The sequence below is a fragment of the Panthera uncia genome (assembly GCF_023721935.1).
Source record: "Panthera uncia isolate 11264 chromosome D3 unlocalized genomic scaffold, Puncia_PCG_1.0 HiC_scaffold_8, whole genome shotgun sequence".
Taxonomy (NCBI): Eukaryota; Metazoa; Chordata; class Mammalia; order Carnivora; family Felidae; genus Panthera; species Panthera uncia.
The window spans coordinates 14,915,017-14,928,616 of NW_026057586.1; positions in this window are offsets into that span (position 1 = coordinate 14,915,017).

Consider the following 13,600-nt stretch of genomic DNA (forward strand, 5'->3'; position numbering starts at 1 on the left):
AGGAAATTAACACTGATGTAGTACTATTAACTAAGCTAACAAACCTTACTCAGTTTTCACCGGTTTTCCCAAATAATGTTTCTGGTCCAGGAACCAGTACAGGACCTCTCATTACATTTTGTTGTCCTATCTCTTTAGCCTCCTGCAATTTATGATGGGTCCTCAGTCTCTCTTTGACTTTCTTGACATTTTTGAAAAGTACTTGTCAGTTCTTTGGTAGAATGTTCCCCAGTTTAGGTTTGTTTGTTGTTTTCTATGATTAGATTGAGGTTATGCATTTTTGGCAAGAATGGTCACCAAAATCATGTTGTGTTCTTCACAGTACATCTGTGAAGGGGGGCTAAATGTCTTGTTACACATATTAGGTCTTGTCACAAACCTTCAGTGGTTTTCCATTTCTCTGAGAGTAACATGCAGACTCTTCAAAGACCCTGCCCAATCTAGTCCTTATTTAATTCATGCCTCATGGAAGGGCGAAAACAAATGAAAAATCGGGGCTTGATTCTCAGTGTTGAAAATAAGGGAAGAGACGTCTTTCCCCTCCCTAGTCTTAGAACGTTGACTTTAGAAACCTTGTAAGGTCTTTTGCTCTCTGCTTGAAATGTATGTAAATCTTTGTAAAAGCTGAAATAGACTCTTGCCATCTTGAGGACCCAGGACTGTGTTTCTCAGGGACCTGGGAACCATCTCTTTGAAATGTCACCATTAAGGAAGATAGAGCCTCTAACTACCTCCCAGTATCTGTGGGAGGATAGAACCTCGCTGTAGCGGGTGCCTTATTCCAAGCTACAAAGCTACATCTTGTTATAAAGAGAAGTTTATTTTTCCTTTGAATAAAACCAATTAGTGAACACAGATGGTCACCCCAACTACTGAGTAAATTTAGGAACAACTGTGTGACAAATGGTGCTGTCAAGTCCTCTTACATGACTAGTTGTTTCTCCTGAGAACGTGTATGTAGTGGGTTGTGTCTACTTGGCTACGTAAAGGGATGAGACGTCTTTCAGTCTTTGGAATCTCTTGATGGATCGCTTGTGATGCGTGTCACATTTTGGCTTAATGCTTCTTCAGTAATAAAACTGTTTCTTTCTCATCTACATTTGTGGAGAGGTTTCCTGGTTGGAGAGATTCTGTTTTTATTTCTATTTCCCCAACACTCCTCTCCATTAACTCACTCTGGCTTTCTTTCCTGTCTTGAAAAATGCCAAGCTGTTACCTGCTTGAATTTCTGCTTGAAACCCTCCACCTTCCTGTACCTCTTTATAAAAGTGGTTCTTTCCATTCTTGACTGAGCTCATATATAATATCCCTAAAGAGGCCCTTCTGACTACCCTACGGAAGCCACTCCTTCCATGGACTGTCTATCACATCATCCTGTGTATATCTTACAGAGTACTGAACACAATCAGTACTTACTGTGTTTATTGATTGGTTGACTTTTTCATAGTGTTTCCCTCTACTAGAGTATACAGCAACAGGAGGGAGAGATTCTCCTCACCCCTAATCAGTCTGTCTAGTTCATAGCTGAGTCCCCTATACCTAGAACAGTGTCTGGCACCTAATAGGTACTCAATGAATATTTGTGGAACAGAATTAATAAGATGGGCATGATCAACAGATTAGGGTGGTTATATAATGAAGATGTACATCTGCTTTTCTCGCATTTCTTTTCAACTTGTAGAGAAATCTTAACAGACTGGTTTTAGCAGTGTTTGTATTTGTTGAGCATCTAAAATGATCATATGGAGGAAGGAATACATGAATACACCTTCATACTTGAATAAAAATAGGCATAAATCCTTGTTTTTCAAATAGGAAAATCTACAGTGTTTAAAAAAAAACAACAACCACTCAAATATTTTAGGAAAGCTTTCATGTTAATTTTGGCTACAGCTGGGGCTATTTGAATTGTAGCTCTAACTAATTGGCCGGTGTGAACATCAATTAGTCCTGAATAAAGAGCAGGAGAGGAATGCCAAGAGGGAGGAAGTGAGATTCAGATCTGTAGCAAGTCTTCTGGGAATCTTCACATCCTCATAGAGGAAGCCTTAGGGGTTATGCTGACATTTGAAGGAAGGCTTAACATAGTGTTTCTCAAACGAGCATGCATTGGAGGGCTTTTTTAGCCCTGGTTGCTAGGCCCCACCCTCAAAGTTTCTGATTTGGTAGGCCTGGAAAGGGGCCCACGAATTTGCATTTCTAACAATTTTTCAAGGGATGCTGCTGCTGCTGGTCCAGGCCCTGTGTTTTGAGAATCATTGCTTTAAAGTGTTGCTCAACTAGAAGAATTGATGGAGTTTGTTTGTTAACAGTCTTTTGGGAGTTGATAATGCCTTAAAAAAATTGAACAAATGTTACATTCTTTTTAGTTGCCCAGAAAAAGGGTCTCTTTTTGCATATTAGTCTTTTTAGGCCCCCATGTCTATATTTGGGTTCCTACTTATTGAGTATGTACTAGTTATATGCATCTTTTCAATTAATTGTTATAATTATGTACAGAGTTAAATATTATCTCTATTTTACACAGGAAGAATTTAGGCTTCAGGATGGTTTGATTGCTGCCCAGTTGTTCAAACCTAGTTAGAGATAAAGCTGGAATTTCAACAGGGCCATCTGACTTCAGGATTAAGCCTCTTTTCACTATGCTGCTTCTCAGCCAGAAAAATTCAGACTAATTTTAATTTAAGACTAAGTGATAACACCTTAAGGTGTTACATGGCTGAGGAGGAAATTACTCATTAGCTTGAGGTGAGCCTGATCTGATATAGAAGGTTGGTTAAGATAAAAAAAAAAAAAAAAAAGAAAAGAGTTCCAATGTGAAGTACAGCATCTAGGTGTGTTAGTCAGGAAAAGTGGCAGACTTGCTTACCAAGAGGGTTGGAGTATTTTAAATGTTTATTTATTTTGAGAGAGAGAGAGAGAGAGGGAGGGAAGGAGGGAGAGAGAGAACCCCAAGCAGGCCCCACCCTCCGTGCAGAGCCGATGGGGGCTCAGTCTCACAACTGCGAGATCGCGACCTGAGCTGATACCAAGAAGCAGACACACTGAACTGACTGAGCCACCGAGGTGCCCCGAGAGTTGGAGTATTTTAAAGTTAACTCTAGCAAAACACTCATTTTCTATGAGTCTGAGTAGTTTTTCTAAGTTGTGAAAACAAGTTGACCTTTTTTGGTCTAATTGCCTACATGATTCAATGTATTTTTTGTCAAGAGACTTTGAAACCAAAGAGATCTTCCATAATATCCCAGGAATGCATGGAACACCTTTGAAAATCTCTGACAAACTAATAACATAAGAGGCAAATGACTGAGTTCATAATTGTTTCCCCTTCTCTAAGCCAAAATTGATGGCCAGTAGGAAGGCGTTGAAAGGCAGTACACACTGATGCTATTTATAAGGTCTCGATATTTTAGACTTGTAGAGCACCATTCATCCTGGGATTATAAAAGTGGTTGTTAAAATTTATACCATATTAGTCTGATTAACACTCAGATGGGTAAAAATAAAGGATTGAGGAGAAATATTTATTTCACAAGGGTAGGGACTTTAATATACAGAAAGCTGCATAAATCTGCAGATGTTCTAATTAGATTCAGCTGAACTGCTTCAGAATGCAGGATAACGTGGATTTACTCTGCCAACAACTAAGAATAACTTTTCTGATGCAAAAAATGTTCAAGTTTCAATATTGAAACATAAAATACCCCAGCCCAGGGGATAGATTCTTTTCACATCAATTTCTTGATTGGCTCAGATTCCTCCAGCACTTAAGTTACTTCTTTATTATAAGTCTTAAACGGAATTCACTAAATGGTACCCTAATGATACTCTTCCCAGGCCATAGTACCTGTAATCCTATTTTCTGTTAATAGTTGAACATTAACCTTAGATCACTAGAATACTGTCAAGCAAGTTATCCACACGGTGCTTAATTTACAATCAGGGAGTAGTTTAGGCAATGAGAAAATCTGGCTCTCAAAGAGGATGGCATTAAGGAATCAAGGGATGTATTTCACAGGATATTTTTGTCAGTTGATTTCCATTTTTTTCTTGAATATATGTCATTTTTTAATCTCAGGAAGTTATTTCTGTGTGCTGGCAGGGTAAATCTATGTCGTTCTGAATTTAGAAGTAGTTCAGCAAATCTAATCAGAGAATTTGTTAGGGCCCAAGTTATAGGCAGGGTGGGGCATGAACCCTTCTCCAGCCTGGGCATCCTGTTGGACCCCTAAAGGCCTGGAGATCCCTTTGGTGTCAAACTTCAAAACATTCCTTCAGTATCAGAAGGCTTTATACTTCCAGAGAACCTGGCTGTCAGATCCAGCCAGGCATTTTGATTTAACTGTTTCAGCTCTCGGAAGGCCAAGTAAAGGAGAATGTTCCTTTTCAAAGGATGTCAAGGGGGAACAGGAGAGAGGCTGTATCCAGAACCTCCTGTTCCATCGACAGCCCTTTAGACAAGCCAACCTTTGGTCAATATTCTCTCAGTTTTATTTGATAAGCCAACCTATTCTCCTTAATTAAAATGTTGGCAGGCAGTCTTCATGTGAATTTATGCCAAGGATTTGTTATAATCTCCTTGTTTTGTGATTTCTCATTTTTAATAGTGGAAGAATAATTTCATAGACCCTTCTGAAGGAGAGTCTCTGTAAACAACAGTTTTATCTCCTTCATAATCTTTTTGGATCTCTGCATATTTGTGTGGAACAAGAAGGATAACATTGCCCAAATATGCTATTTTAATTTATTAATATAAACAATATAGTTGTGAAAGGCATTTGCAGGAAATTGATTTGAAATAGATGTTACCATGGCATAAGCATTAGATTGCAACATTCGAAACAATGAACATAGAAAATCAACATTATTTATAGACTTACCAACTACCTATTACGTAGAATCCAAGTCAGGAATGTTATAAAATATGTAGACCCATGTCACTCATTTACATTTAACCCTTGGCTGTCCAGTATCATTTGTTTCCCTGTTAATCCTATACATAAACTGATAGGGAAAAAAAAAAAAAAAAACCTTACCAGTGATGTAAAAAAACAAACAAAAAAACCAAAAACCAAAACTCGTCGCTGATGTAGAAAAACCAAACAGTGCCTATGACATGAAAGGAACTTGATACATTTGAGATCCCACAGCCTTGTCTGTACCCCCTTCTCATTTCTTAGGCGTTTCCTTTCTCTCCTTTCTTCTATCGAAGGGTAAGTTGGACATAAAATGGATGGGATTAGAGTAAGCTTATTAGAATGCTTAGCAGCGTATCATGCAGGGAAATATTGGCAGATGAGTTTCAACATGGGTAAAATGAGTACAAGAATGATTAGTGCCTCTTCTCATTCCAAGACAGCTTTGTCTATTACCATGTGCTCTGGAGATGGCAGCTGCAGGGATGGCAGAGTCTGATATGCCAGAGCTAGGAGATGTTCCAGGGAGGGCCCGCTCCTCACCGCCAACCAGATGTTCTCAGCCCAAGAAGGCCAGTCCCGCAACTCTCAGGATATGTCCTGATGGCAACTGCTTCCTCTTCCCATGAGTCAGGCCCTGGTCATCTGCTTACAAGCTGTGATCTTAATTGTTCAGTCTTTTATTTACTCAGTTCCTATGCAGTGTCCTTGGGGCATCAGAGACTGACCTTAGGTCATCCCTGGATTGTCAGTTTTCAGATTTATTCACCAAACTAGGTTTCTGTTGGGTAGCTGTCCTAGCTGAAAATACACAGTTTTGCCTTTATCGTGTGCTCTAGGATAAATAGCTTGCTTGTTTGGTATTTCTAGACCAAGGACCTCTGGCCCCAGTGAACTGAATCTGAGAAATAAAATAGTTGATATTAGAGTGATTTGTGTACTTGAGTCTGGTACAAGCACTTAGAAACAGCCAACATGCTTACAGGAAGAGAGAAGAACAGAGGTTGTCTTTGCCTCTTGCAAATTAAGGCATGACAGCCCAGTAGTGGGATGTCCTTCCAGTCTAGGTTCTACACTTACTCTCTTTCTTTGTTCATCTTTACTTGCATATAATCTCAGGTATATGGTGCATATCAGAGAAGAGAGTCCAGCTTTTGCCTTGAAATCTTTCACAAGTTCACCAAACAATGAGTTTTTAGATTACTATCTCACTGACAGTATCTACCCTCATGTTAAACAGTATCTATTTCACTTTGTACTGTCTAGCCCTGACAGTCTAGATAGGGTTAATGCTCATTAGGAGAGGCTAGAGAGGCCTTGGACCTTCTTTGCTGGGCAGTGTGATGTCACAGTTTTCCAATTGCGATGGAATTTGGAAAGAGGTTGAGACCACGGGTCGGGGAGAGGGACATGCAATAGGAAACAGCCCTATTGTCCCCTCACTTGGTGACAGTCTCACAGTACAGCAATACATTCAGCTCCCGGGATAAAAGCAGGTGTTTTGCTTTAATTAAGACCAACAAAGACTTCTCTGTTCTCAATAGGCTTATATTTTTAGACACTAAGGTAAGGAGGAAGAGAACATTATCCCATTCTGTGCACAAAACTAAAGATTCAGCATGAACTGCATAATTAAGAACTGAAAGGGGAAATGCAATTCAATTAAAACTGACAGAATAATACACGGAATCAATGGCTTTATTTGGTGTTTAATGGTGATACTGTTTTCATTTCATTATACATGAGTCATAACCAGCTTTGCCTTAGTTTAATTGTATTCCTTACAGAGGAAACTGAAGTATGCAATTTGCAATAGACTCATCAATTAAAAAGAGGCTTATTTAAGATGATCATAACTTGATCCCCAAGACTGAAACCAGTATGTTTCCATTCCAATATATCACTTTACTGGAATCATGAACAATTTTGGACAGGAATGGAGAGAACCATTGGGAGGGGAGATGAGGAACAGTGTGCAAAGGATAAAAAAGCTTGATTTCCATGAAAAAAAATAATCATAGTAAGTGTGTTTTCCAGTGGAGAAAATGATATGGCAATATATTTTTGATCCAGTGAGCTGAACAAAACACGATGAGATTTTAGGTTGGAGAGGAAATGCTAGATTGAGCTGCCTGTATAAAATGAATCATGGTATTGGCACACAATCAGGTGTAACAGGGATATAGCATTTCTATGTGTGGCCTTATAGCCAAAGGGATTTTAAAATTGGGGTGTGAGACCCAAGAAAAGCAGAAAGGAGAGAGAAGTGTTACGAGTTAGGCTACTTGAGTACGTCATGGAATTAGTGGTGGAATAGAGAACAGTTTGCTCTTAGGCACGTTAATCACAGAAAATATCTCAGATGTTCCATTCAGTAGAGTTTCATCCCATTGCCGGTGCTCTGTGAATACAGCCTAGGACTCAGCATGAATTAGCAGTGAATGCTGAATGATTATAGGGTCAGAATCCGACAGGTTGGTCATAATGAAATGTGTCTGTCTTAGGTCTTTATTCCATTAGTTGCGTGGATCAAAGTTGCATTTTCCCCATGCTTGACTAAATTTCAAATGTGCTGTCTAAACATACGGACTCTCTTTTATAACAGCTGTGCTCTCAAGCACTGAGAATGGATTAGGGCTGGGGAAATAGTAATTTTTCCCCTAGTCAGAGAGTCAAGGGGACTACCTTGTTCTCCTTAGGTGGTGAGTGCTAGCTACCCAGGACTTACTTATGTGGGCTGGAAGCACAGCCTCCTAAGTCCTCTACTTTCTATTATGAGAATGATCTTTCTGACTGGCCAGTGCTAGACCAACTCTTATGCCAAAGATTCCTTTATAATGACCTGGAGTGGACAGTGGGAAAGCAAAGGAAAGAGCCCTAAAGCCCACAAAGCAAACAAAACAGGAACACTCGCACTTTTCTTGATGTGGTAGATAAACTTTTTTTGTTTATTTATTTTGAGAGAACAAGTGCACATGAATGCACCAGCAGGGGAGGGACAAAAAGAGAGGGGGGGAGAGAGAGAGAGAGAGAGAGTCAGTCAGTCAGTCAGTCCCAAGCAGGCTCCACATTGTCAGTGCAGAGCCTGATGCGGGGCTCAAACTCACGAACGGTGAGATCATGACCTGAGTGGAAATCAAGAGTCGGATGTTTAACCTCCTGAGTCATCCAGGCGCCCCTGGCTGTGGTAGATAATCTTAAATTGATACTAGAGCCTCATCTTTAAAGATCATTTTTGTGTCTTCTTACATACTTTTGGTTTTCCTTTTATTTTTTTGGACGTTGAAAAATGTCAGCATGTGGAGCAGCAGAAAGGTTTTCAGGTACTTGCATGGATTATTCTTTGAGTCAAATACTTGACTCAAATTTTGATTACATAGCCATATATAGAAGTAAATATGTATCTATAGATATATTGATTTCATACGAATGTAAGTAATATGGAAGATATATTAATTTCACACATATGTAAGTAATTCTAAGTAATTCTAAGACTGGAATTAAATTGCTCTTACTCTTTTTAGGTTCTAGAATTATTGTTGGCAAAATTACAGTTTTTGTAGGATGATTAGAAAACAAGAGCTATCATTTGTAAAGCAGGTAAAGCTGTGAGGCTGTGGTTAAGTAGGACATGTCCTGTGTATGATTTGTATGCTAACTGTGACAAGCAAACACTGACCCATTCAGACTTTCTTCTTCGTTCTAGCTGAAAACAGCACTATTCAATTGCTAGACAACTACACAGGTTTAAGATGGCCTTTGTTGCTATGGAACAATGAACTTTTCTGCCCTTTTTAGGATTCAAGCAAATGACCTTGATCTTGTTCACTGTGGTTCAGCTAGAAGAGCAAGTAAGTTCAGATGACATGTTTGGACCTGTAGCCCTCATTCATTCATTCATTCATTCTTTTTTTCTTTCATTGATCTCTACATTCAGTAAACATGTTTTGAGCATCCCGTATGATTTAGGTATTATACCAATTGTGAGGTAGTTTGTCTAATAAACACTTGATAGCACTTACTGTGTGCCAGATATTAACTCATTCAGTTGTCATGACAACTGTAGGAGATATGTCTCCCTTATTTTACAGATGAGGAAACAGAGTCACAGAGAGGTTGAGTACATGCCCTAGGTCACACAGCTAGTAAGCACAGAGCGGAGATTAGGACCCAGGCAGACTGGCTCCCAAGCCCAAGCTCCTCTAACTCCAAGATACAGTCTCTTCTCACCTGGAACTTACAGTGATAGGTCTATGGGAAACAAATGGTAATGGAGAATAACAGGTAGCTGCTTAGGGCGATCAGGGGAAATTGCATCGAAGGGGGGAGGATTTAAACTGAGGCAGGAAGGATAAGAAGGAGGCAGCCAAGGTTGAGAGAGTATTCAGGCCAAGGGAAGGTCAGATGCTCAAGGAACTCAACAAGGGCCAGGGGGATGGGGCAGCCAGGTAGGTGCTCCTACCAGGGAGCAGCCAGGTAGGTGGGTGCTAGTTGCCTCTGGAGGGGAGTGAGCCAGAACAGGATTTGAGACAAAATGTCTGGAAGAAATTTTATGAGACAGAGAAAACTATTCACGTAGATGAGAAAAATATTTCTTGGAATATGGGGTGTTTGAATGGGGATGGGAAGTATGTGGAGAGGCAGTTAGGAGGACAGAGATGTACGTGGGTCCTGGAGAAAGTCTTAGGGGTGTGGCCAGTCACTGAGAAACTCCCAAGATGCTGAGATCCGGGGCCATCTGTTCCTATGCCCTGGGTTGATGCCCAGGGAAGGCACAGTCCCTTTCTCAACCAGAGGAACTGGCAGTATCTTAGAGCCAGACAAATGGGGTCATGGATAGCATCAGAGAGACTCTGGTGTCCCAGCGTGGCACCAAAGCTAGAACAGTTCCCGAGTCCCCAGGAACACAAATAGTGGAGAGAACAGCCGGGATTGAAGGAATCACGCAGATAGTCATTAGGAATGTCTCAGGAGATTTTCTGTAGCTGAATGGCAAATGCAGTCAATAATGTCTTGCTACTTGAGAAAGTTTTCCCTTCTCCCCAGAAAGTTAGGCTGATCTCAGGAAAAGGCAGGTTGCTGAATGCTATGGATTAACTTCTGGCTCCCTTCACAGAATGGAGACTCAAAACAGAAGTGGAATAATGGAAAAATAAAGTTGATCTCTTGCACACCCGAGCTGGCGGAGTGAGGCTCTTACTCGCTTCACATGGAGGCATCTTCCAGGTTTGGTAAAAATTCACCTGCAGCAAATATTCACACTGTGGGTTGATTACCAACACTGGAATTAAAGCCCTATCACTTGGAGGCAACATGTTTAACTGTGGGAGAATCATCAGAGAGGAGGTCGACTCTCAGAAGTCACTGCGGATTTTGAAAATAAAGGTGGTCTGTGATGAGGCAAAGCTTGAAAAAGCACAAGTGAATGTTTTAAACCCTCTGGGCAGATAAAAGGTAGTCTTCAGAAGAGAGGATAGGTGAAGCCAGTCAGAGGTTTAAAAACATTACAAAATTTTTTTTAGTAAATTGAATTACTGGTGTTAGGGAGAATACCTAGAAAAGACGAGTTATGAAAAGGACTTTTATGGCTTCTAACTTGGACTGTGGTCTTTCTAAAATAAACTAATAGTTATTCTTTTAGCAGCACCAGCTAAAGCGAGAGTACTGTTCTTTAGACAGAAATGACTATCAAAATAAAAGTGAATTGAATACCTCCTCAGTGGGGTTTGCTTCTGATTTGCCAGTGATCCTGCACCTGTGCATATGTGTGTGCACGCACGTGCGCGCGCGCGCGCACACACACACACACACACACACACACACACATGTGCAGGCATAGGTGGAGAGAGGTGGGAACCAGGTTTCACCGTAAGACTGGTGCACGGTCTCAGAGGGGGATAGTTTCCAAGACTATTGGAAAAGTACACGTTCTTTCAAAAAAAAAGTTTTCATTTGCTTTTATAAAAAGAAATGAACACTTTTTCATAGACTGTCCCTATAACTAGATCCCACATCTAGCAGTAGACACAAATAGGTTGTTTGGGGGAGGGGGAGTTTCAGGAAAGAACCTGGGAGTGAAGGTCAGGCTTGGAGGGTTCCCATTTGCCTCTTGAAACAGACATCCATTATCGAGATTAATGACTATGACTTGGGTTGAACTGGGAACCAGCAGTCAGAGACAGCTGCTCATGCATCCAGTTGTGTGAGAGTCAGCAGAGTCATGCCTATCAGCATATTTAAAAGGAACAACCTTACTGTTGTATGGATAAACTAATGGGAGAGAGGGAAGTATTTTAAAATGCTACACCCACTGTGCCAGTTTAAATGGTTTTATAATTTTCTTTCGTAGTATTCACCTGGTTGAAGACCAGCATGGAGGGGAATATGCTAGTGGCAAGGGAAGACGGGGGAGACCGATGCACACTGAGAATGGCATCCATGGGTTGTCATGGGAGGTGGTAGATGTGTTAGAGTGAGAACACTTGCACAAGTCAGCAGACAGGTTGGAGGTTGTGATCAGAGAACTTTTTAATTTCAGAAGTTGGAAGTGGTACACGTTTTGGAGTTGATGAGGTTGGGATGTGATTAGGAGCATTGGTGGGTCAGATAATGTTGAGGAGGAAAGGTCGTTAGAAGTAAGGAGATCAAGGAATCGAATGCCAAAGTTGGGGTGGGTCATCCACATGAATGTGGAAGGCACCAGGAAAGAGGACCACCAGTAAGGTAGGGATGAGGACAACTCAGACCTAGAAACTGATACAACAGAGGCTAATACTTATTCAGTGTGTACCGTTTTATAGATGAGGAAAAGGAGCCTCACAAAAGTTGACCGACTTGACCAAGTGACACTGCTAGGGTCAGAACTGGTTCTCAGACCTGGGCAGTCTGGCTCCATTGCCTACATACCTAACCACCTTGCTTTGCTGCATCAGTGAATGGTAAGGTGACATGGCAGGTAACAAACAGGGAGCCAGTGGGTATGGTGGGAAACTTCAAGAAGCAGGAGGGTTTACAAGGGGAAGAGAAAGTAGTAGTCTTGGGCAACTCGAACTCTTGGCTTGGAGACAGGACAGGCACAAATGACAAACCATCCCCCACTTAAGAAAGTTGCAGGTTGAAGGGTTGCCTGGGTGGCTTAGTTGGATACGTGTCCGACTTTTGATTTTGGCTCAGGTCATGATCTCGTGGTTCATGCATTGGAGCCCCGCATTGGGCTTTGCAGTGACAGTGTGGAGCCTCCTTGGGATTCTCTCTCTCTCTCTCTCTCTCTCTCTCTCTCTCCCTCCCTCCCTCCCTCCCTCCCTCTCTCCCCCCCTTCCCCTCTCTCTCCCTCTCTCTCCCTCTCTCTCCCTCCCCTCTCTCTCTCCCCTTCTCCTGCACATGCTCCCTATCTCAAAATCAATAAATTAAAAAAAAAAGTTGCATGTTCTAGACAGCAGTTCCTCCTGGGAGCACACTGTTTTCCATTAAGGGAGGGAAGTGGAAGGAGCATTTTATGGAAAGGTAAAGCATATTGGAAGCATGTGAGAAGGTGAACAGATAGGCAGGGTAAGGGGGTGGTCAGATGACCAGACTGTAGAGATGAGGATTTGGTGAGAATGGCCAAGTGGGCTTCGTTTCTAGCAGCCGTTGTGGCAAACACTTCTGGAGTCCCCAGGGGTTCATTTTTCTAACTGCCAGTGAGGCAGCTATTGGTAATGCAGTGAGTGGGTAATTCTTTGCTGGGGCTGACAGAACAAGGAACCCCAAACTGGTTGCCTTAAGCAACAGATATTTATTGTCTCATAGTTCTTGATGCTGAAAGTTCAAGATCACGGTGCTTGCAAAGTTGGTTCCTCCTGAGGAAGGAGGAAGGACCAGAGGAAGAATCTGTTTCAGGCCTCTTTCCTAACTTCTGGTAGTTTGCTAACAATCTTTGGTGTTTCTTGATATGTAAAAGCATCGTTGAGATCTCTGCCTTCATGTTTGCATGCTGTTCTCTGTGTTTGTGTCTGTGTCCAAATTTCCCCTTTTTATAAAGGTACCAGTCACAACGGATTGTGGTCCACCCTATTCATCTTAACTGATTCTGTCTGCAGCAACCCTAGTTCCAAATATTGTCATATTATGATTAGGACTTCAACATGTGAATTTTGGGGGGACAATTCAACCCATAACAGTGGGTGTCAGGGGCATTGCTCCCTTTTGGCCACTCCCATTCATTCAGTATCTGTTCTGAGCACCTGAGCATTCAGGACACTTTACTAGGTATAGAAGGGAATATACTGATAGAGTGAAACAAAATCCCTTGCTTTGGGGACCTGGAGTTGGTGGTGGTAGAGGGAGTGGGTAGAGTATGAAAAACTCAGATAACTAAAAGCAAAAGTAGAACCTGGTAAATGCTATATGTGAGATACAAGCAGACTGTTACATAAATTAAAAGATTGTTTGAGGGGCGCCTGGGAGGCTTAGTCAGTTAAACATCCAGCTCTTGATTTCGGCTTAGGTCATGATCTCACAGTTCAAGGATCTCACAGTTCAAGGATCTCACAGTTCATGGATCTCACAGTTCAAGTTGGGGTCTGTGCTGACAGTGCGGAGCCTGATTGGGATTCTCTCTCTCTCTCTGCCCTTCCCCTGCTCTCACTCTGTCTCTCTCAAAATAAACTTAAAAAAAATGTTTGAGAAGGGAAGTGAAGTCTTGT